This window comes from Mauremys mutica, chromosome 8, assembly GCF_020497125.1.
Source record: "Mauremys mutica isolate MM-2020 ecotype Southern chromosome 8, ASM2049712v1, whole genome shotgun sequence".
In the NCBI taxonomy this organism is placed as follows: Eukaryota; Metazoa; Chordata; order Testudines; family Geoemydidae; genus Mauremys; species Mauremys mutica.
Genome location: NC_059079.1, coordinates 46385276 through 46407797, shown reverse-complemented (window position 1 = coordinate 46407797; position 22522 = coordinate 46385276). Strand labels below are relative to the sequence as shown.

The following is a 22522-nucleotide window of genomic DNA, read 5'->3' as shown; positions in this document are numbered from 1 at the left end:
TGCAAATGAATTGTAGCTCTGCAGTTTCTCTTTGAAGTCTGTTTTTGAAGTTTTTTTTGTTAAAGGATGGCTACTTTTAAATCTGTTATTGAATTTCCAGGGAGATTGAAGTGTTCTCCTACTGGCTTTTGTACGTTACCATTCCTGATGTCTGATTTGTGTCCATTTATTCTTTTATGTAGATACTGTCCAGTTTGGCCAATGTACATGGGAGAGGGACATTGCTGGCACATGCTGGCATATATCACATTAGTAGATGTGCAGGTGAATGAGCCCTGATGGTGTGGCTGATGTGGTTGGGTCCTACGATGGTGTCGCTGGAATAGATATGGGAACAAAGTTCACCATTGAACCTTCTATGGAGGAAGAGACAGACTTGACACAATATCCTTCATTAAGGTTTCCATTTAAAGTATATTTACAAAAAGAAACCTTTTTTCATACTGAAGTTTTATTTTACCCCACAGAACAACTTCAGCATAAGTACTGTTTTGGTATAAATGTGATTTTGGGGAATTGGGTTCTGCAAGGACTGATGAAGGAACAGAGTAAGTAATTAATGTATGTGTTTATTGTGTGGAATAGTGGATTTTTGCATGTCCCTCTCACTGGGTGAGGGGAAAACCTGCCACCTACCTATTGGTGCTGGAAAGACTGCAAAAGTGGGAGGTCAAATTTGAGCAGCGTTGCAATGCCATGGACCCAGGTCACAATGCCCACGCTTCAATGCTCCTTGCTCAAATTTGGCCTGCCAACCCCTCCATTATGCCAGCAGCAAAGGGTGTCTGTGCTATTATGCCACACAGCTCTAGCCAGGAGCAAAGAGAGAATCTTAGCCCCCAGCTCAATAAAAAGAAGCTACAAGCCAAAAGCTAACCAACAAGCAACTCACAAGCCAATTAAGCCAAAAACAAGCCCAATTTCTGTGTTTATTCTGTGGGTTTGGCATGTCTGGGCCTGGGCCTTAGAACCAGTGGAAGGAGATGGGGAGACATCTGACAAGGAACAAGGGTATAGGGGGAGATCTGGGACTGGCTGGGCAAAGAGACTGGGATGAGAGGAGAGGGAACTAGTTTAGATGAAGAGCCTGGGGGGTGGGATTGGGACTGGGAACCAGTGGTGATGGGGAACATGGGTAGGGCAACTGGAAGCAGGATTGGGGAAAGAACCAGATCAGAGGAGGAGCCGTGAAGAGGAAAACTGACTGGCCTGGCAAGGATACTGGGGCTAAGGAGCTCTGGTGAGGCAGCTTCTAAATCTGCCCTCTCCTGAAACTGCCCAGCCACTGATACTGGGGAGCTCAAGGCTCAATTCAGGTTTGCTAGCCTGTGGGCTCACCTGTACACATCTTCCTGATTTCATCTGAACTTCCTCCTATGAAACTCGTACAGGACTCCATGTTCATATCTCCCATTTCTGGGTGGTGGTTGTTCTCCCTCATCCCCCATGCTCCCAAGAATGCCTTTATTATTATGTATGTATTATATTGCTCACATACAAGAGTTTTCTTTTAAAATAATTAAAGCAGTCTTTAAGGCTTTGTGTGGAGAACTAATCCTTTCTATGAAGTCTGTTCAAGCATCCCTCATTCCTTAATGCCTTGTTCTGTAAAATAATGGTTCTTTGCTTTGTGACTATCCAAATGTCTTAGTAAAAAATAAAAATTAAAAAAAAAAGATTAAATTTATTTAAGCCTTTGAAAACTGGAAAGTAAAAGTACCTTTTTTAATGTAAATACTTTTTTAAACGCTTAATTTTAATAACATTTGTAGTATTTAAATAATAATGCACTGCGGCTTTACTCAAATTATTTATAGTGAGACATCAACAGCTATTGAAATACAGCCACCTCTTGGGTGGAGCACAGGACCAGTATAAAAGCCCTAAGCAATACTGAGCAACAAAACACACACTAACAAATAAATAAGATAATAAATAATATTCTTATAAAACCTTTTACAAGGTTAATGTTTGCTTTATTTCTAAGTGCCCTGGGACTGAATCTCCACTGCACTATGAGGTTATTTACACCTGTGGGATGTGGCTGCAAAGCCCTTTATACCTACTTTGCAGAGGTATATAAGACTACACAAGATGCAAGGCAGTAGAGAATCAGATCATCTGGTGAGCCTGCTGCAAATTAAGCACCATTTTTCTTGCATCTTATTTCTTTGTCAAATGATAAAAAAGAAAATGTAAAACATACCAAATCCATACGTTACGCAGTCATTGCATAATAGTCTGATTCAAGAAAATGTATCCAGCTGGTATTGACTAATGAGAATTAATGCCAGGATGTTTCTGCAAATAATACAGCTGAAATGTGTCAGAAACTTGCTTCTCCAGCCCCCAAAACAGCCTAGGGATCAAGGGTGGCTTAAAGTTGCTTTAGTCCCCCATACTCAGGGGTGAGCTGGAGCCGGTTCGCACGAACCCGTTGTTAAATTTAGAAGCGGTTTTAGAACCGCTTGTTAACTAGCTTCCCTGCGAGGGAAGCTTTGATGGCCTCTGCCTGGGAAGCCTGTAATTCCTCTTCCCGGCCGCCGGGGGGCGCTGTGCTGTGCTGCGAGAGCCATGTGAGCTGCCTCCTGGCCCTGTTGCTGCTCCTGCTCTTTGGACCTCTGGCCCTGGGGCTCCTGCTGCTGCCTGGTGAGTCCCCGGCTGCCTCCTGCTGCTCCCAGCCCTCCCCCCCCGTGTGAGTATCTGCGCCCCTCCCCCACCTTCCCCACCCGCAGCCACCCACAGCCACCACCCTGCCCCCAGCCAGCCCCTGCCCCCAGCCAGCCCCAGCCACCCCCCTGCCCCCAGCCACCCCCTGTGTGAGTGTCTGCGCCCCTCCCCCGCCTTCCCTGCCCCCAGCCAGCCCCTGCCCCCAGCCACCCTCTGCCCCCAGCCACCCTCTGCCCCCAGCCACCCCACTGCCTGCAGCCAGCCCCTGCCCGCAGCCGCCCCTGCCCCACCCCCTGCCCACAGCCACCCGCAGCCAGCCCCTGCCCGCAGCCAGCCCCAGCCAGCCCCTGCCCCCAGCCAGCCCCTGCCCCCAGCCACCCCCAGCCGCCCCCTGCCCACAGCCGCCCCCTGCCCACAGCCACCCGCAGCCAGCCCCTGCCCACAGCCACCCTCTGCCCACAGCCAGCCCCTGCCCCTAGCCAGCCCCTGCCCACAGCCACCCTCTGCCCACAGCCAACTTCTGCCCACAGCCAGCCCATGCCACAGCCACCCTCTGCCTGCAGCCAGCCTCTGCCTTCAGCCCCTGCCACAGCCACCCCCTGCCCACAGCCGCCCGCAGCCACCCCCTGCCCACAGCCACCCGCAGCCCGCCCGTCTGCATCACCTACCCACAGCCAGCCCGTGTCACTCCCTGCCTCCAGCTAGCCCTGCCCCACGCCCCTATCTGCAGCCAGCCCAACATCCACTGGTGCCCTGCAGTTCCCAGGGCAGTAACCTTGTACACCTGCTTTAATGACGGGGGGGCAGGGAGCAGCTGGGACCCACACATGTGCACACCCTAGAGTGACCAGACAGCAAGTGTGAAAAATCGGGACGGGGGTGAGGGGTAATAGGAGCCTATATAAGAAAAAGACCCAAAAATTGAGACTGTCCCTGATCACCACCCACACATGTGAAACGGAGCTCATTTCTAGTTCAGCCCCATCTTTTTAAAAAAGAACTTTAGGTAGGGTTAAAATACATCTGTATTTTCCTGGACATGTCAGGCTTTTCGGTTCTTAATCACCTCCTGGGAAAATATGGACGTATGGTAACCCTATTGGTACAAAAAATACATGCTGTCGCACATCCCTTAAATCAGAACTTTTTATAGGGAACCCGTTGTTAAGATTTTGGCAGCTCATCACTGCCCATACTCCATCCCCCCCATATTCTCCTGTCTGTAAGTTCTGTGTGATGCATTAGACGTGCAGTGCTGAATCTCACTTTAAAGAACAAGCTCAAAAGGGTGCTAATGGTTCAGTATTTGTTGTTATTGACTGAATCAAAAAGTGTTATTTGATATAAAAGATTCCAAATAGTTGCTCCATTTTATGATGTTCATATTCAACCTATTTGTTCTATTGTGCAGGTTTTTCCCCATAATCCTATATCCCAGCTGTGGCTCACATATTCAAAATGTCTAATGCCTGAAATACCTGAATGAATGCCTGAAATGTATCCTCCTTGACCAAGTGATGTTAAGTGAGTGTTTGTTTTAGTTCACTTGCTGGAAAAAGGAATATCGAAAGCATATCAAAACAAAATCCAGTGTGTCTTTTTTGTGTTTCTTTGTAAACTCACAAACATGCAAACTCCAATTTTCGGGTCTGTAAGCAAGTATGAAGGAAGGAGTAGGAAGCTAAGAAAATGGCTTCACAGGAGTCTAAGGAGTTGTGTGTCTGGACAAAAAAATTGTTCTTAAAGCATGTAAAGTGACCTACCTTAGACTAACAGGAGGTTTAAAAACAAAAGTTTGTCTCTCTGGTTACATGTAAATGAAGTACTGTCTGATTCACAAGAAGGCCCATTTACTTACTTATGGAGGGATAAGAAATCAACATGAAAGAAGCATATGGGGGAAAAAACAAACCCATAGGAGAGTTATGTTGTTTGCAAACTAAAACATTGGCTTGGAAAAATATTTATCCAGGGTTCAGAAGAACCCCAGGTTATTCCTTCATTCTGAAAGGACAAGCTGTAAGTGGGCTTGATCTTATGAAAAGGGGTATTTGCCTGAAAAAGCTGGAGAAAGAACTCGATGTAAGCTTTCTTGTAGGAGAAAGGGGAATGACTTGTTAGTGAGCTTTCCTCTCCAGAAAGCAGGTTATGATTATGTTTTGTATATAACTGTTTGTTTCCCCTTTTCTTACGCACTATGACTTGAATCTCTGTACTTTGAGAATAAACTTATTCTTGTTTTCATTGCAAATATTACTGTGTTGTGTGTTCAGCAAAGCCGTGTTCTAAGGCAGTGTTCTCAAAGCCGGTCTGCCGCTCGCTCAGGGAAAGCCCCTAGTGGGCTGGGCCGGTTTGTTTACCTGCTGTGTCCGCAGGTTCGGCCGATTGCGGCTCCCACTGGCTGTGGTTCACTGCTCCAGGCCAATGGGGGCTGCAGGAAGCAGTGCAGGCCGAGGGACGTGCTGGCCGCCCTTCCCGCAGCCCCCATTGACCTGGAGTGGCGAATTACGGCCAGTGGGGGTGGTGCAATCGGCCGAATCTGCAGACGCGGCAGGTAAACAAACCGGCCCAGCCCGCCAGGGGCTTTCCCTGAACAAGCAGTGGACCGGCTTTGAGAATCACTGCTCTAAAGGTATAACTAGTACATGTAACTAGGCCTAGTAATTCTGTGAGCGTTCAGTGGATATCGGGCTGGACACTGGAAATGTCAGTTGAAAGACTTGGGGGTTACTGTGTGCCTATCGCTAACCTGTACAGAGAAATGGAGGTCTGCAGTGCTTGTGTTCCCAGGGGCTGGTGCTTTCAGAGAGCTGATCCACAGCAGGCAAAGATAAGACTTCTTCACACGAGGGGCAGAGAGTGATGAGGTGTCTCACAGCCCTGGGGACCTCTTGGAAGTGTAACAAATTTATCATAAAGGAGAAGAAAATAAAATGCTGGTAGAACATTTTAACAGCAAGACATAAAATTCTATTACCTGGACATCAACTACATACAGAATATTCACATAACTAAAGGAGGAGATAATGCTTAACAAGGTAAAATGTCTATATAAGTCAGTTACTTTGAGCCTCCAACCAGCCAAAAATATAAGAGATAAGCATTGCTATGACTAGTAGCTAAGGAGCCAGTACACCAATCACTGGAAGAAGCAACTGGCTTGGTTAATTGTGAAATTGTGAAATTACAGAAAATCAGGTCTGACGGTCTGGAAGGAATCACATGTGCACACACTCATGGTATCATGACTCAGAGGTAAAGCTCAATCATGGATGGTACAAACTGCACCTGGCTAAAGAGTGAAGAGCCCAGAGGATTTCTACCAGGATCACTGTGCCCTGCAGGAGTTGTAGACAAATGTGGCGCCTTCTCTCAAGGAGCTGAATGCTCTTTCCTATTCTGCTGTGTGTGGAGCAAGACAGAAGACAAATCCAATGCCCCCCATTATCATCCTCTATATGGAAAGAGAGGCAAAATAAAATGTTTTAATTGTCTTTAAGATTACGTAGAAGGAAATGTGCCATTTGCTTTGTGCACCACAATGGGGAAGAGGAAAGAAGTGTTGCCAATTCACATGATTATTTTTTTAAGGACCGCATGATTTGGAATGTTTTCCTCGTAGTCTCAGCTGCTGGAGTTGAACTTTTTGAAAATCTCAGCTTTCATTTTAATAGAAAAGGGAAGTTTCTATCTCTCGTGATTGCAGAAAAAAAGCTTGGAATGTAAACTGAGTACACCTTAAAGGCTCAGGAACCAGAAGGAAAATTAAAGAAAAACCTAAAAATGATTATTTTTCAAAAATCTCATTCTTTCATGATTTATGATTGAATGTTTGGGGTTGACATTACTAGGAAAGCGATTTGTTTTTGCTATGGGCTCAGTGCACTCAGTGCAATTTTTCGTTCATATGGCTTATCAGTGAAGAGTATGCCTGTACTCCATAAACAACTAGTACCCTGCTTTCTTTATAAAAAGACAGCCATCCACCAGGTGAGCGTCAGTCTTTCAGGTGGACCAATAGCTAGAAAGGGGCAAATTCCAAACTCCTGGAAAGTTATGCACATTTTTCCAAACCTTGCAGAAGTCTTGGAATCCAGACTTTATATCAGGCTAGCTAACGAGATTTCCTATATCTTCAGTTTTCATTCAGATACAAATGATGAAAACTGGTTGGAAATGGGAATTTCTATTCTGTGGGGAATTCCAACATTTAAAATCAAATAAATAAATCACAATGATTGTGCAGAAGTAGTCTAAACAAAATTCCAAAAAGCTTTTTGATTCAAAATCATCAAAAAGTTTTGGATCCATAGTGTTGATTTCATTGACCAAGTTTCAGCTTGTATATTAACATTTTTAAATAGAATATATTATACTTAATAACAATATAATATTTTGTATAATATCAAAATGAAGTGAATCAAAACAACTCTATCAAAATGAAATGTTTCAACATTGTGGATGTGAAATGTTATGAATGTTTCCTGTGAAAAATTCCATCTAATTTGACACATTCCCATAATTTTTTTCAATTTTGACAAAATACCATTTTTGTTTGTTTTTGACCAGCTCTACAAAATACTCCTGTTCTTTTTGCGGATACAGACTAACACGGCTGCTACTCTGAAACCTTTATTTTTTTTGTACTTCCGAAAAAGAGCAAAAAGCACATTGAAATGAAAAATGATGTTGTGCTTTTTAGTTTTAATTTATTTTGGTTTTGAACTTCAAAAGTAGATCAGATTTGGTTCAAGTGTTTAGCAAAGGTTCCAGATCTTATTTTATCAGAATGTGTTTCTCCCATTCCTAGTAATGATCTTCTAATGCTTCAATGTGCATTACTGGGCATAGAGTATGATATACTGACTTCAAAAATTGCCCTTATGCCATTGATAAACCTAGAAATATCTCATTTTTCTATATAACTTAGCCATATTTCTTGTCTAATACAGCTATATTTAAGGAACATATGTCTGTGTTGTTTTTTTCTTTGATTGTTATATTTCCCGTTCAACCTTCCCACATGTCATGGCAGTGATTTTCCAAAGTCTGGAGAACCTGCTTGTAAAGCACTTCAAAAAATTCCTCTAAAGAAATATTTTCTCCTACCAATAGACTGCCCTTTTTTCCCCTCCCTCTCACCCCCCCATTTGAAATCTTGCAAACCGTTTAAAGAAAGTAAGTTAGTTACAGAATGGATTGTGATGACCGCTAAATGTTACAAATATATATATATTGGCCTAGCATATTTTTGGGACATCTCAAGGTACATCTCTCTGTACAAGAAGGAAGAAGTGGAGCTTAGTGTGGCAAATATATTGTATATAAACTAAGAGGAGAGAAATTTGCTTATTTCTAAAAATATACTTTAGACCAATGAAGTTAACAAGCTCCAAATACCCAGAGAAATCACATTATGAAAAGTTGGCAAAAAGTGAATATACCAGTGGGAGATAAGAGGACTCTAGTGTACGCATAAAATGCATGATGCATTTTTTTAAGTATATATTTTTTATAGTTTAGTGTTATTGAATGGGAAAGAGTTATGCAGACACAACTGATTACAAACTCAGGGGGAAATTGTTTCCTATCTGTATTACAGAAAGATTTTAAATTGCTACATTAAGGTATTTCAGGTTATGTGACTTTGCTAACTCCTTTTGTGCTTGTTTTATTTCAAGAAGTAAACTGAAGTTGCTTGCTAGGGAATATTGCCATTGATTTCAGTAGGAAACTTGACACAGTTAATCATGAAAAACTGCTTCTAAAAACTGTATAATTACAAGATTGGACAGGTCCAGTCATCATATTTCTAGTAATATCTGTTCAATAAGAAAAAGTGTTATAAATTTTCTGGCAGCTGCTTTGGGTGAATAATTTTTCATTCCTACAGTCTCTCAGCAGTCAGTTTTTAACACTTGGTTATTTACTGCATGTTTGTGCATTTAAAATTCACCAAGGAGAAATGTCATGGCATTACTTTATTTATTTTTTTAAAGAGAAAAATGCATATAGAAGAAAAAAGATGAATTTAAAAGTGATTTTTAGGACGAGGCAACAAAGTTGGAAGAATATTTAGCAAAATATTGAATATGAAACTAAGGAAAAGGTAAAAGTACTGGGGTATTCAAAAACTCTCATCAAAATCTAAATCTTTGCACAGAATTATTCCTATCAGGCATGTAAGTAAGGGACAGTCTTCTTCTTTATATTAAATGTCTAATGACTACTCTCTAAGATTGACTGCAGAGGAAAATTATTGTTGGTCCTCCATGGCCAAAAAGATTTTATTAAAACTTTTTATAGTGCATAGATGAATCCTTATTTAATATACATTAAAAATTAAGGCCTTTGGGGTTGTCTACATATTGTGGAAATGTGCCCTAGAATTAGCACACAAATGTGTTGTGCACTAAATTGGCCTGTGGAGCTCCTATTCGCATGCACCAATAAGAACTATGGAACATTTAGTGCATATCAGTTAACATGCAACATATAGACCTTGCTGGTAAATACTAAATACACTCAAAGGGTGTGAATTCTAAAGTGCACCATGTTGCTTTCAGAAAGGAATGGCCTAGTGTGCCACTGGTAAAGATGCATCAGTCAGAATCTTGTGTCTGAAGCTGATTTCAAGGCAGTAACAGACCACTTTGTTATAGGCTTAGCAGTTTAAAATAAGTCAAAGAATGCAATGATTGTTTTCTCCTGTATTGCAATTTGATGTTCCTGTTCAAATGCTTTGTGTAAATCAATCCTGTTCTGTGTGTAAATAAGAAATGTGTGTGTTAAAAAATAAGCATGAAAGCCATCATCGGGCCAGATGTTCTAGCGAAAAATCAAGGACGAATGTAAAGGCACCAGGAGATGTAACACGCCCCTATTGAGATGTCAGAGGAGGGCAAATTGACGACTCTAAAAAATATGGCAGGCACCCATTAATGGGAACAAAATAGATATTATCAAAAACCAGCATGGGGTAACTCCCTAAAAACTAATAAAAAACAAAAAACAAAAACAAAAATTAAAAAATAAGCACTTGTCAAACAACAATTAATTACAGCACAATGCTGAAAAACGCATTGGTCCCAATAAAGAAAAATCATTATATAAACAGGGTGCTTTGCCATGACACTTTGAGTTCGTCCCGCCAAGACTTCCCCAGAGCATCATGTCACGATCGACAGAACCTGGCTCCTCTCTATCCATGATCAACCTAGCTGGCCACAAGATTGATCGGAACTTTGGACTGGTAACTATAACATAGACTGGCAGGACAGTGTGTGTGTAATTAAAGGCATATGCTAATTGGTATATCGCCAATAAATGTGGCGTATTGCCTTTTCCCCTGAAAAAGATCCTGTGTGCTTCCCATAAGCATAACATATAACAGTCCAGTTAACATGCAACATGGTGCACTTAGAATTCACACCCTTTGAGTGTGTATTGTTGCACCGTGTAGACAAGCCCTTAGTCTTTGCTTATTTGTAAGTGCAATATATACTTCTGAGGCCTAATCCAAAGATGATTTCAATGGGCTTTGTATCAGGCTATGGTGCCTGTTGAGAAATAATTCTTATTGAGAATGGGTCCAATTCTTGATACATTACTCATGTTTAGAAGTACTTGCTCATGCCAGTAGTCCCATTGCATTCGGCATAAGTACTTGTATAAGTACCACTCACCATGCATGATACAGACAGCAGAGTCTGAGCTGACATATGAACAAGGAATCATGCACATTTAGAAAAAAAAATTGATACTTTAATTTTAACTTTATTAAACAGAGACATATACCTTCCATCAGAAAGTGAGAACAAGCCATTAAAAACTGTTGTGAAAGGTACTGAAGCCCTCTATAATTTCCTGGATCTTATGCTCATGTTGCCATGTCTGAGCCATTCCAAAACCTTTTAAAAAAATCAAAACACAATTGAGTAATTAAGAAATGATAACGTTTTATCTTACAACAGTCATCCATTTGTGACTTAGCTGTTAGTATAAATGCACCTAACATTCGTTTTTGTTTTAAATTTGTTATGTTCGTTGACACTCTAGATACTATTTTACAAATAAAATCAGTTCCTAGGTACCTTTAAGGCAGGCTAAAGACCCAGCTCAGTCTTATTAGTGTTTCAGCCAATAACCAGGGTATAGCTGGGAGTTGTAGTTCCCAGAGGGATCATGGGAATTGTGGGACAGAGCAAGGCTTGCTGAGAAAGGAAATGATTATATATAAGATCACTGTCCTTACAAAAGCTAAGAGGTTAAGGAATGCGTGTGATGTGAGTCCCTCTACCAGGAGAGAATCGAAAGGAGCAGAATCTGCTGGTGGTTGTGTTGTATTAATTTTGATGGAATAATTGGGCCAATAGAGTCAAATGTGTTACCGTGACTCTGTTACTGTATAACATTGAGTTTTAAACCAGGTTTGGGGTTCAGAGTACAGAGACTTTGGCTTACTTAGTCCTGTGGCACCATTATTATTTTTTAACCGTCTATTAAAAAATAAGGGAAAACAGTTAAAGCATTTGAAATGCAAAGTAGGAAGGCTTTTATTTTAACAACATCCTTCATTTCCTTTCTTTCTGCTGTGGAGAGTGCTTAGAAGGAAAACATCTGTTTGACATTCTTATTAGATGACATTTAGAACTAGTAATATATTTTTTGAGGGTGGGGGGGGAGAAAGGTGGTTGGAAAGGGCTGAAGCTGTTGTTAAAGTATGACCCTTTCCTAGAAGACAAAACAAGACGAGAGAAAAAAGAATAGCAAAAAGAGAAAATGCATCTTGTCTCTGGTGCTGGCTCTCACTTGCAGTCTCATTGCTGGAGGAACTTAGCATAGCACAGGGCCTTATCAGCCAGTCTAAGACTAGGCAGACTTTTACCAGTATCCGGCTGTTTAGCACATTGCTTTGAGCTGCCTCTTTTGTCTCAGCAGTAGTGCAAAATACACATTCTTGGCTGGCTATGCCAGAATGTTATTAAAAAAAAGAAAAAAGGAGAAGGAATAAAAAGACATAGAGGGATGGGACTAACAGCAGGAACCAAATTCCTCCATTTGGGGGGCACCTAAAAAGGGATTCATCGGTAGAACAGCCCAGCCCCTCATAATTTCTAACCCATGGCTTTTGGTCCACTGATTTCCAATCCCACACTTCTCTTTACCAAACATGAACTTAGTGCAGTCCTTTTTTGATTGATTGTTTTTTGACTAAACTAGTGGGTTTTTTTTTTGTTTTTCACTTTTACTGTTCTTTATAAAAACAAACAAAAAAAGCAATGTGCTAAACTGGAATTTTGTTTCCTTTTCCCATCAACATTTATTGGATCATTTTCTAAACTTTTATCCACTTTTCTCAATGTTAGGTTCATTATCTCGACTAGGACCCAATTGTTATATGACAGGTTCTCCCAGTCCAAAGGCCTAGGAGACGCTTTTAAAAAAAGCCAGTGAAAAGGTCTGGGGAAAAAGCTGAGTAGAAGGGGTGTTTGGGCTTCATGGTCGAACTGAGAAACAAGGCCTGAAAGTGGGGAAATAAGTGACTTTGGCTGAGCAGAGGAAGTGGCCTTGGGGCAATGAGACGTGGGGAGAGGTAAGGATCAGACCTCAGGCTGGCCGGAAAACAACATTCCCATTTATTAAATATGTTGAATTTGTTTTGTCTCAATGCAGACTGAAAAGAAGACCTGTGTGGGGAAGAATATTGGAAAAACACAAGAGACTCCCATTCTAAAATAACCAATAGACTGATGATTAGTGCACTCACCTGGGACATGAGAGACCAAGGTTCAAGGACCTGCTGTGGCAGACTGGGTGAATGTTTGGGGCACTTTGGATTCCATTTACCCCAGAAACAGTGATGTTTTGCTTTAGCCAGAGGACTAACCTACCTGGAAAACAAAGGAAGGCAACAGCCACATCATCATGGTGAAATGTAAGAACCGTTATACCTACCCTTGTGTCACTATAAATTACCCATATATTAAAAATGGGACTGATAGAGTCTTAACTATATCAGAAGATCCAGCTGTTGCAACATTAAAAAATGGAGGTGCAATGTGAAAGTAGCTAATCAGTAAAAGCAGCAAAGAATCCTGTGGCACCTTATAGACTAACAGACGTTTTGCAGCATGAGCTTTCGTGGGTGAATACCCACTTCGTCGGATGCAAGTCAACTTGCATCCGACGAAGTGGGTATTCACCCACGAAAGCTCATGCTGCAAAACATCTGTTAGTCTATAAGGTGCCACAGGATTCTTTGCTGCTTTTACAGATCCAGACTAACATGGCTACCCCTCTGATACTTAGCTAATCAGTGTATAAGATAGGTAGAAACACTAATATTGCATTCAGGCAATATTAATGTCAGGAAAAACCAATCAAATCTACTCTTACTTATTAGGATATAGTGACTAATAAAATCTGATATTTCTGCTTGTAGTGGTATCCAAAAGTACATCAGAGGAAACAATAATCTATAATCAGATTTTATAATTGCCGCCATGGCTGCACACATGTTGTATAAAACTGTCTGCATGCTCGAGAGTTTCCTCTCTGATCTTTATTTTAGCCATTTCCATAAAATGGAAGTTGTTAGAAAAGGCTGTTTTAGACTAGGTTTTATCTGTTCTAAAACTACCATTTCATTCTTGCAGTGTACAGAAACTGGGGACATCTAGGACACCTCACAGACAATGCAGTTAATTTTTATGTATGCATTCATCCAAAGTATAAAAAATTACCAATGCAGTTCAATTAAATAAGTCATATCTTGCCTCAGGAATTATATTGATTTGCCCTCATCATAAGGATTGTTTTCCAAACATTTGCATAACTTTTTAAAATGCCCACAGAGAACTCATTATTTTAACTGGCTTTTGTGCTGTAAAAATATTCCTCTGCCCTCTAGGCATATCAATAAATTATTTGAAGAGGTCAGTATGAAAATTGGAATTACTTGAAGCAGAATAATATTTCACATTCTCACAAACTATCCAAGGGCACAGTGGTTAGCATGTGTCAAACACACTATCTGAGTATCCCTAGTGCTCTAAAACTGTTCTTATAGCCAGTTTAGCATGGTGGGCACCTATAGACTATATTATGGTATGCAACAGCACAGATCACAGAACTATCTAAACTCCTAATAAATCAGATTTGCACCTAGTTTCTCATGTTTTTAGGTTTTTTAAACATTTCTGTTCTCTCTGGGAGAAGAAGCTAGTATAGACTCCAAATGCTCATCAGAAAAAGTGCAGCAGCAGATGGCGTCTCTTCAGACTGGCATAAGAATAACAAGCAAAAGTCGTGAACCAGCTCTCTCCCTTTCTTTTCAGGCACATACATACTATCAACCAATCCAGTCTCCTTGCTACTGTGAAATAATCTGATTGGATGGTTTATAATGCTCAGAGACTTTAACCCTGCTTCTTAAAATGAAACAAAACAAAATAAACCCCACACACCAGTTTGTACAAATGGGAAAACTACTGCACAAAGTGCCTCAGGTATTATGGTGATTGGCATATTAAAGGTTCCAGTATATAGCAGAAAGATGGGTAGAATCAGGGCAATATATATAGGCGATAAGGAGGCAGGAGATGATAGGTAGGTAGGAGGTATGTAGATAATGTCTTGATCTAGAGGTAAAAATGAAGAGTCAATGCCATAGGGGTTAACAAAGGAAATTCCATAAGGTTATCCTCTCAGGTTGAGTTGCAGTTGTCAGTGGGATGCAGCCTCTGAAACCACCCCCTTTCCCAGATCTAGAGATACACAGGGAAGAAGTCCTAGTGAATGGATGCAGAAGTGTCCAGGCAGAGGCCTGCCCCTTTGCACAACTTCAGCAGCCCTCACATTCAGCTGCCATTTGAGTTCTTGCATGGTAGCAAATATGGAAGGGCCCAGCAGGTGAAGTAACCTGTGAAGTTTCCAAAATATTCTCCCACTGAGGAGCTTTTTCCTTGCTGCTTTTTTTATGCTTCCCCCAAATCCTGTCTCATCCATGTGGGGTGAGGTCCTCATCCAAAGCCCATTAAATTTAATGGGAGTCTTTCACATAACTTTGATGCGTTTTGGATGAAGCCCTTGGTAAAGAGGGGTGTCTTTGAGACTTGCAGTGAGCTAGAAGTCTGCGGCAAAGCTGTCACTGTCCCCTTCCACAAGGTTCAATATTCATCTTTAAAGCTTTCCATTTTTCCCAGTTAATGCTACCCCAGTATATGTTGCATTGCCTATATCAAGTATAGAACATTCTGCAAATGCTGAGGAAATGTTATCTAAATAACTCAAGCAAAACTGGAAAGCTTTTCAGGGCAACTATGGCAGGCCTGATTTCCACCAAGACTTTCCCTTTGTGCCATGGAACAGAGGGCCCTTACTAATCAGTATACTGACAGTAAACTTATTTTGTCCTGAAAATGTGTAGATTGCAATGTAAAAGGAAGAAAAGTAACTTATATCACCATTTTACTTTTCTGACCTAGGCACGGTAATGTGTGAAATTAAATAAAGTTTAAAAGCATGTGAGAGAGAAGAAAGTATCAAATGTGGAATAGAGGGTACATATTTAGATAATTTATTTGGATAATTCTCAGTTTTCTAATTACTAGTTACTCTGGAGACTGTAATTGTACATTGTTCAACAAAAAATGGTGTGTGAATGGAAGCTGAATTTAAAGTAAATTACCAGGAGACTCATCAAGAATTCTAGATTCACTAATTATACCAATTGTTATTTAACATCTGTTTCAGACTGTTTCTTATTATAATTTATTTTCTCACTGTCATTCTTTCACTAGAAGCTTATGCAATATTCCTCTTGCTGACAAAAAAAAACTACAAAAAACCCTAACTTTCTGTGTAAATTAAAAGGACAGAATTTAAAACCTTTCTCAAAATGGCTGGCAAACTTGAGGTAGTAAATAATGTGACCAACATTTTGCAGGCTTTGTACTTTTAAAATATTATAAATAAAATAAAATGCAGAGGATGAATATGAGCACAAAGGGTCATTAGTTTAACTGTGCTTGTTTGAATGGCTAAAGAATAAACGTGGCATGTCAATGAAAGAAGGCTATTTACTCATGCAAATATAAGGAAGATCTTCCCAAGCAGTGTTTGAGAACTATTGGAGGATGATGAATTTAAGCAGCAGCATGATTAAGATGAAAGGACTCTGAAAAGCTAATCTGCAAATTCTACAAAGCTAACATTACCATAAGTAGGGGGAAATAAATATGGTAATGTAATAATGGCACATAAAGTGAGCTGAAAGGAAAAGGCAAATCTAGTTATTTTCATGATATTTTCATGGAAGCAGAGCTTCAAATACTACATTTACAGTAAAGCCATTTTTGTTAGGCAATGCCAGTTTAGATTGACAAATGAAGTGTATGTAGCCATTAAACAAACAGGCAAAACTCTGACTGGAACACAGGAATGTAGGAATTGCCACACTGCGTCAGACCATGGTCCATCTAGTGTAGTATCCTGTCTCCAACAGTGGTCAATACCAGCTGCTTCAGAAGACAGATGTGCAGTAGGCAGATGGGGGATAATCTACCCCTACATAAATCACATCATGGTCTCTAATAGTTGGAGATTGGCATAAGCCCTGAAGTGCAAGGTTAAATATCCCTTCCAAAATATTTATCATTAACTATGATAACTGCATGTTCTTGGTATCCATATAAATATCTAATCCCTTTTTTTAAATCTTAAATTCTTAGTCTGAGTGACTTCCTGTGGCAATAAATTCTATGTTTTTTTCCTATATGTTCTGTGAAAGTATTTCCTTTTATTGGTTTTAAATTTCCCACCTTTTCATTGGGGAGCCCACTGAAAAATATGAAGGCTCAGATCCTGTACTTCCTGACTACTGCCCACAAAGGAGACACTGGGTGGGTCAATCTGCCTGTCAAAGGGACACACCTGCCTGGATCGACCTGGAATATATGGCTTTTGCATTCTAGGATTTTGCCCACCTTTCCTTTTGGACCATTTCTATTATACTCTTAATTTTATTCTATGTAGTTTTTTATACTATACTCTTCATTGTAGTATCTGAGCACCTTCTGATAGTACATTAAGACTAACATCTGTAATGTGGGGTTTCTTCTCTGATCCTCTCCCCAGAAAAGAAGTGCGTGTGTGTGTGTGTGTTTGTGTGTGTGTGTGTGTGTGTAATTATACACACACGGGTTGCTAAATGTTTATATTAGAGAGGTCAAGGTCAAAAAATGTCTCTTGCACTTAGAGCAGAGATGTGAGGTTTGTGGTGGTCCTTAGTTTCTGGGGGAGTTCATTCCACAGTCTCAGACCAGCCCTCAAGAAAATCTTCTGCCCAGATATAGTTTACCGTTATTGAAGACTTCCTTTGTGGCAGAGGTGTGACATTGTCGACCACGGTTTTCATTTGGAATTTTAACTAATGTTTTAGGTACCCTGCATGCTTGCCATTGTTCACTTTGAAAATGAGGGCCAAGACCTTGACCTTTATTTGAAATTCAATGGGAAGCCGGTGTCAGGAATGGAAGGAAGGTTTGATATATTTGGAATAGCCAGTGCTGTTGAGGAGCCGCACTGCAGTGTTCTATATCCATTTGAATTTACTAAGCACTGAAGATTTCACCCCAAGATATATTGTATTGTAGTCCAGCTGAGACGTGTTGAAGGCGATGGACTCATTTCTTGTAATCCTGCCTTGAGCAGTATGCAGAAAAGAATTTTTTAAGAGTGATGTTAACTGGGTCCTTCTGGATTTGGAAGAGCTGGTTGGGGGAAAATGATTCCCCCCCCCAAGAAAATAAAATACAAAGAAAATTATTTTTATTTTATTTTACTATAGGTTTTCATTGAAGAACCAAACCAACTGTTTTGACAAATTTATGGAAAGAAAGGAGTAAGAGTAAATAAAATATTGTCATTTTACTTGTACCTGTATCATGACACGTCCATTAAAGAAACCAGCATTGCAAGATAATTGTTTTAAAAAAGGTATGTTACTCTACTTTGTTTTAAATGTGGTCAATTTTAACCTGTAGAAATTTTTTCTATTCTTATGTTGAGTTTTCACTTTTTGAAATGCAAATATTTCTGTTTTACCCCCAAAATACTTGGAGGGGGAGTTCCTACTTTTATTATTATGAATTTGTGCTGAGATAGCACCTAGAAGTCCTACTCATGAACCAGGACCCCGTTGTGCTAGATGCTGCAAAAACATAGAATATAAATATAGTCCGTCCCTGTAGCAGGGTGGACCCTGCTCCGGCCCTGAGGGCTTTGTAATGCTGCCTGGCAGGGCTTGAGAGGGGTTAAAAGTGGCCCTGACAGAGCTGGGCTGAGTGGGAAAGTGGCTACAGCTGGAGGCCACGCCCCAAACTGAAGCCCTGGGGCTTATAAGAGGCAGGGAAGCCAGAGCAAAAGAGAGTCTCTCTCTGGAGGCAGAGAGAGATGGGCCTGGCTGCTTAGGGCTTGAGAATAGATACCTGAGGGAGCAGGGCTGGGGGACAGGCTGAGGAGCTAGGGAAGCTCCAGCCAGGAAAGCCCCAGGCTGCGGCCTAGCAAAGGGCCATAGGTACTGTGGGTTGCAGAGGGCAGCCCAGGGGTAGGACGAAGCAGCAGGTCCAAACCCCTATTGCCTGTGATGAGTGGGCTGATACTGCAGTCTGCCCCAGGGTGTGGGGCTAGACCATGACTGTCAGTAGCCACTACTGAGGCAAGGCGGGGATAGTAGCGCGGGGTTCCCCTGGGAGGGGGAGACCCAATTATAGATAGCGGGCACCGGGTCCAGGGAGGGACGCCGGGGCCAGAGAACAGGCGGGTCACCGGCCTGCCGGGGGCGCTCCAGGGCCGGACCGAGGGACATTCCGGGACCGACCAGCAGGAGGCGCGGCAGGGGTGAGTACCACCCGCTTACAGTGGCACCTGACCAGGGACCGTTGGAACCGCCCCTGATACAAAGGGCCAGGGCAAGGACGGTGGACTATTGCCTGGACTTTGAGACTTGAGAGACTGAGGAAAAGATGGACTATTATTGGAGAGCCTGTGTGGCCCGGCTCGCCGAGCAGCAAGCACGATTGCTTCCGCTGCTGCGGGGGCAGGCTCACGGACCTCAGTGGGGGCCAGGCACTTTGGGCTGGAAGCCAGTGCCAGGGCCTAAAGACTATTTCGCCTGTGGGCGAAGGGGACATTTAAGAAGAGTGTGCCCCTACTGGGTTGGGGCAGAGAGGCCTCACCCAGACACGTCTCGAGTGCCCCCTGTGAACTTAACAGGGGGGCTCCAAACTTGTTGGACCTGTGGGGAGCAGGGACACCTAAAGAGGGAGTGCCCTCATAGGTCCTCCAAGGCCCGGGCCAGCCCAGAAGAAAGGGCTAGGGCCCAAACAACCAGAACTAGGGCCGTGGCAAGGGGAAGGCGCCGGCGGTGCTTTCACTGCCACACCAAGGGCCACATAAAGAGGCACTGCCCCCTAAGGCAGAAAGGGGAAGTGCCTGAAACTAAGGCTCAGTCCGAGACCAGCCCCAGGAAAGGGGTGGTGAAGGCTGAGGCCCCTAAAGAGAAGGGGGCTGGGGCAGAGAGGCCCCACCTTAAACAGGGAACCCACACAAGGGCCAAGAGGGCTGAGGTGGGAACCCAAACCGATGTGGGAACCCACATAGGACTAGGGAGGTCTACGGTGGGGACCCAGACAATAGAGGAGGAAACACGCAGTCTGCTCCAAGCGCTGGGGAGCCTGCAAGCAGAAAAAGATTCTCTGCGGACCCAGCAGGTGGCTGGGACCCAAACCATCACCCCGCCTGTCTTAGACGGAGAGACCCAGACGGAGTGGGCTCAGCAAGAGGCTGGGGCCCAGGAACAACGTGTCCGAGCGACAAAGGGGACACAGGTGGTGCTGGGACCGACCACCACTGGAACCCAGACCCTGAGGGAAGAGGGCCTGGGGGTCTCGAGTCTACGGGCACGGCTTGAGGCAGCAGAGCAGGCTCTCCGCGAGTCCAAAGCAAGTGGGGAGGCCCTTGCTAAAGACTATGCGGCCGTCGTGGATCAGGAGGTCCGCTTGAGGAAGCGGCTGGAGGACTCCGAAAAGAAGAGAGTGGCACTGGAGGCACATGGGCGCCTGAGCCAGAATAAGAAACCTCCCTATCCCCAAGGGTGGGGGTTTTAAGGGGGGACGTGCCGGGAGGGCCTCGCATTGAGCGGGGGACGCAGACAACGGCCGGGGAGGCCGACATGGGGACCCGAACGCGGGGGGAGGCCCGCAGAGAACTGGGGAGGTCTACCGTCCGGTCCCAGGACCTGAAGGAAGTAGACAGGCTTCTCCGGGAAATCGAGGGCCTGCGGAGAGAACGAGACTCCCTGCGGGTCCAGCTACGAAAGAGCCTGGGCCGGTAGAGCACCCTGCCCCCCCCCCGGTGGAGGGGTTCTTGAGGGGGAGGGTGTGTAGCAGGGTGGACCCTGCTCCGGCCCTGAGGGCTTTGTAATGCTGCCTGGCAGGGCTTGAGAGGGGTTAAAAGTGGCCCTGACAGAGCTGGGCTGAGTGGGAAAGTGGCTACAGCTGGAGGCCACGCCCCAAACTGAAGCCCTGGGGCTTATAAGAGGCAGGGAAGCCAGAGCAAAAGAGAGTCTCTCTCTGGAGGCAGAGAGAGATGGGCCTGGCTGCTTAGAGCTTGAGAATAGATACCTGAGGGAGCAGGGCTGGGGGACAGGCTGAGGAGCTAGGGAAGCTCCAGCCAGGAAAGCCCCAGGCTGCGGCCTAGCAAAGGGCCATAGGTACTGTGGGTTGCAGAGGGCAGCCCAGGGGTAGGACGAAGCAGCAGGTCCAAACCCCTATTGCCTGTGATGAGTGGGCTGATACTGCAGTCTGCCCCAGGGTGTGGGGCTAGACCATGACTGTCAGTAGCCACTACTGAGGCAAGGCGGGGATAGTAGCGCGGGGTTCCCCTGGGAGGGGGAGACCCAATTATAGATAGCGGGCACCGGGTCCAGGGAGGGATGCCGGGGCCAGAGAACAGGCGGGTCACCGGCCTGCCGGGGGCGCTCCAGGGCCGGACCGAGGGACATTCCGGGACCGACCAGCAGGAGGCGCGGCAGGGGTGAGTACCGCCCTGTTTACAGTCCCCCAAAGAGGTTACAGTTCAGAAATTCCCTGTGCTGCAAGCACATGTACATTTTTGTGTTCGTCACTCCAGCCCACAGCACAACAAAGCCACCCTCAATATGCTTGGATTAATTTTAGAAAATGTTCATCAACATAGCTTCTTTAATTTACATTATATTGCATTGTCTCATTGTGTAAAGGACCAAAGGTGGTGGGAGGAGAGGATGTTACATCTTCTGCTACCAGCACACCATCTAAAATATGTGCATTTAAGAAGGTTAACCTCCAGTTAGGAAAAGTAACACTAGCAGCATTTTTCAAATGCATTAGCTAAGAACTGACAAACTCATAGCTGGAAACCAGACTAGCTCACCTGTATGTTAGTTTTGTTCAAAATGTGTATTAGTCTTCTAAGTATGTATTTAGTGTTAGACATTTTGTAATGCTTCCAAGTTACTGCATGCATTTATCTCACTTCCATGCTATAAGGAAATATGTAAGATTTGCTTTACAACTTTGAAAATGTTTGCTCTGAACTCCTGAACACAGGCACTGGAATTGTTCTCCCCCATCCACTCCTTAAGGAGGCCTATAAAAATTAAATGAGCCATTAAAGAATATCACAAAAAAAGGGATTGGTGAATGGCCCTACCACACCTTGGAAATGTTACATGCAAAGAAGTGACTCTCAGGGTACGTCTACACTACGGGATTATTCCGATTTTACATAAACCGGTTTAGCAAAACAGATTGTATAAAATCGAGTGCGTGCGGCCACACTAAACACATTAAATCGGTGGTGTGTGTCCACGGTCCGAGGCTAGCATCGATTACTGGACCATTGCACTGTGGGTAGCTATTCCGTAGCTATCCCATAGTTCCCGCAGCCTCCCCCGCCCCTTGGAATTTCCGGGTTGAGATCCCAGTGCCTGATGGGGCAAAAATCATTGTCGCAGGTGGTTCTGGGTACAGCCTCACCGCTCCCTCCCTGAAAGCAGCAGACAACCGTTTCGCACCTTTTTTGCTTGGTGAACTGTGCAGACGCCATAGCACAGCAAGCATGAACCCTGCTCAGCTCAATACCGCAATCGTGGATGTTTTAAACACCTCGCGCACTCTCGTGCAGTATATGGTGAACCAGGACCTTCAAACCGAGGCGAGTAAGAGGCGGATACGGCAGCGCGGCGATGACAGTGATGAGGACGTGGACACAGAATTATCTCAAACCGCGGGCCCCTGCGCTTTGGAGATCCTGATGGTAATGGGGCAGATTCTATCCATTGAACGCCGATTTGGGGCCCGGGAAACAAGCACTGACTGATGGGACCGCATTGTGTTGCAGGTGTGGGACGATTCCCAGTGGCTGCGAAACTTTCGCATGCGTAAGGGCACTTTCATGGAACTTTGTGACTTGCTTGCCCCTGCCCTGAAACGCCATAATACCAAGATGAGAGCAGCCCTCACAGTAGAGAAGTGAGTGGCGATAGCCCTGTGGAAGCTTGCAACGCCAGACAGCTACCGGTCAGTCAGGATTCAATTTGGAGTTGGAAAATCTACTGTGGGGGCTGCTGTGATGCAAGTAGCCAAAGCAATCACTAAGCTGCTGCTACGAAAGGTTGTGACTCTGGGAAACGTGCAGGCCATAGTGGATGGCTTTGCTGCACTGGGATTCCCTAACTGTGGGGGGGCGATAGATGGAACCCATATCCCTATCTTGGCACCGGAGCGCCAGGGCACCCAGTACGTAA

General features: G+C 43.8%; 1 long non-coding RNA gene across 1 annotated transcript; it reads left to right on the top strand.

The window, feature by feature from the left end:
- The first annotated feature begins 3810 nt into the window (after positions 1 to 3810).
- On the top strand, positions 3811 to 17658 carry LOC123376206. Its single transcript, XR_006581713.1, has 3 exons — positions 3811 to 4194; positions 12346 to 12607; positions 17522 to 17658. It is a non-coding gene; the product is annotated as an uncharacterized LOC123376206 (long non-coding RNA).
- Positions 17659 to 22522: the final 4864 nt, after the last annotated feature.